The sequence below is a fragment of the Molossus molossus genome, unplaced genomic scaffold, assembly GCF_014108415.1.
Source record: "Molossus molossus isolate mMolMol1 unplaced genomic scaffold, mMolMol1.p scaffold_m16_p_5, whole genome shotgun sequence".
In the NCBI taxonomy this organism is placed as follows: domain Eukaryota; kingdom Metazoa; phylum Chordata; class Mammalia; order Chiroptera; family Molossidae; genus Molossus; species Molossus molossus.
The window spans coordinates 93,725,493-93,728,312 of NW_023425388.1; the positions used below are offsets into that span (position 1 = coordinate 93,725,493).

The 2,820-nt window shown below is 42.9% G+C and overlaps 1 pseudogene; it reads right to left on the bottom strand.

The window, feature by feature from the left end:
- Nucleotides 1-248: 248 nt before the first annotated feature.
- Nucleotides 249-1,290, bottom strand: LOC118617705 (annotated as a pseudogene).
- Nucleotides 1,291-2,820: the final 1,530 nt, after the last annotated feature.

Sequence of the window (2,820 nt, forward strand, 5' to 3'; positions counted from 1 at the left end):
ACTTTCCACAGAACAGAAACTAAAATAACCTGTTATACAATTAGTCATAAATACAGTCCTCGAGATTTTTTGCCCGTTCGCATGAGTATTGTCTAAAACACGTCTTCTTTGTAGCAGCTGGGCCCTGCCAGCACTGTGCTAGGCTGAGGGCACAATCTGTTGGAACCTGCAGCTTCCCTGCCACCTCTCTGGCTCTCCTCTCCTGCGAAGCCTGGTTTCCTGGCAGGGATTAAAGCCTCGCCACGGCCTTAGCTGCTGCTGCCCGAACTGCCACAGCCACCTTGGTGTCGCGGTTTGGCAAAGTATTGGCCTCCAGCACCATAGGGGCCAGAGCTTCTGCCTCCCAAGTTCCTGCCTTTCATGGGCCCAAAATTTGAAGACTGATTGTTGTAATTGCCAAAATCATTGTAGCTTCCGCCACCTCCAAAACTGCTTCCACTACCACCGCCACAGCCGCCGCCGCCGCCTCGGCTGTTACAGCGGCCACAGCTGCCGCTCCCGCCATAGCCACGGCCCTGGCTTCCATAACCCTGTCCAGCACTCCCACAGCGTCGCCGCCTCCTCCATAACACCGCCACTACCAAATCCATTATAGCCACCCACTGCCACCAAAGCCGCCACCACCACGTTGCCACCAAAGCCACCACACTGAAGTTTCCTCCACGACCAAAGTTGTCATTCCCACCGAAACCACCTCCACGACCGCCTCCAAAGTTTTCAGAGCCACTTCGACCTCGTGGGCTGGACGAAGCACTAGCCATCTCTTGCTTAGACAGGGCTTTCCTTACTTCACGTTGTGTCCATTCACAGGATGGTATTTCTGAATGACAATCTTGTCTACAGAGCCATGGTCAGCAAAGGTCACAAAAGCAAAGCCTCTCTTCTTGCCACTGCCTCGGTCAGTCATGATGTCACTCACTTCGATTTTCCCAGACCGTTCAGAATAATCTCTTAGGTGATGTTCTCCAGTGTCTTCTTTAATACCACCAACAAAAATCTTTTTCATAGTTAAGTGGGCACCAGGTCTTTGAGAATCTTCTCTTGAGACAGCCCTCTTTGGTTCCACAACTCTTCCGTCCACCTGTGTGGCCTTGCATTCATGGCTGCATCCACCTCTCCCACAGTGGCATTCGTGACAAACCCAAGGCCTCTGGGCTTGCTGTTCGGGTCTCTCATCACCACGCAGTCTGTGAGCATTTCCCGTCGCTCATCAGTTCTTTCAGAGCTCAAACCTCGGATAAAGAGCTTCCGCAGCTGTTCCGGCTCTTTGGGAGACTCTGACTTAGACATGACGACTGCAGGAGGGGAGTCTTCAAAGTGCTCACTCGGCCACGTCCACCGGCCTAATGACCTCATTTTAACTCGGCTCTTTAAAGTTCCTGTCTCCAAGTGCAGTCACGTTCTGGTAGTGGGGTTAGGGCTTCATCATGTGAATTGGGATGGGGGGGCACAATTCTGTTCATAAAAGAAGTGTAATGCTTCTGCTAGGGAAGACAAGAATATACAGTGATAGTAGTAATAGGAAGTCATAAATTATAGATACATTTCTCATGTAGAATTAGCGATTGAATGATTGATTTGATGTGGCAGGCAAGTACAGAAAGAATTGAGAATGTCTTTAAGTTTTCTAGCTTGGTCAGCTGGATATATAGCAGTACACTTAACTAAAGTAAAAAAAAATATATATATATATGATAAAATACAGATTTGGAGGGAAAATTCATTCAATAAACATTTAACATGCCTTTACTATATACTGAGTACTTTTAGAAAAATAAAACAAATTCCGTAACCATACCTACTTTATAGTCAATAGTTCTCTAAATATTTAACATTTGAGGTATCTATTAAATATTGAAAAGATTAGATATAGCAAAGTAAAGATGTTGAGTAAGCAGTTGAATTTGGCAATTAGAGGCCATGAACCCCAGTAAGTTCACCTAAGAAGTAAGAGGGCTGAGAACCAATTTGAATCAGGTAGATGTAGATGGGTTATCAAAAAAGAGAAAGATCCAGTTAAGAAGATGGGGGAGAGTGACAGGAGAAGGAATCTTCAGAGGAGCTCAGGAAATTGCTCAAAATTACACCATGTTAAAAAAAACACAACTCACCCTCGGTGGTTTGGCTCAGCGGTTGGAGCGTTGGCCTGCAGACCAGAGAGTCGGGGTTCGGTGCCTGCTAGGGGTATGTACCAAAAAAACAAACAAACAAACAAAAAAACAACTCAAGGTACAAACTTGTAACTAATAGATTAATAAGTCTGGAGGTCTAATGCACAGAATAATGATTATAGACAACAATACTGTATTATAAACTTGAAAGTTGCTGAGAGACTAGATGTAATTGCTTTCACCACAAACAAGAAATAATTATGTGATGTGATAGATATGTTAGTCAAGTGACGGTGGTAATTATATTGCATTATATAAATGCATCAAAACATTGTACACCTTAAATGTGTACCATGTTATATGTAAATTATATCTCAATTAAAAAAAATTCAAAACTTGCTTTTCTGAAGCCTATGCCAGACTCCATGTAGTGAGCAATATCTATGCAATCCTTCACACTTTCTTTGTAGTTTGGAATAATTTGAAGTATTTTATCTCCCCAGAGTTTGTCTTAAATCAACATATCAACTTATATCAACATATATTAGGATAGAAATAAAACTTTTCTGACCCGATGTCAAAAGCTTCTTAGTCGGGGAGTGGTAAAGATAGAACATCTTAAAATTATTTTAAACAATATTTTATTCATAGCTTCTAAAACTGAAAAGTAGATCTCTGCTTTCACTCCCAAAATTAAGGATTTAAAAAC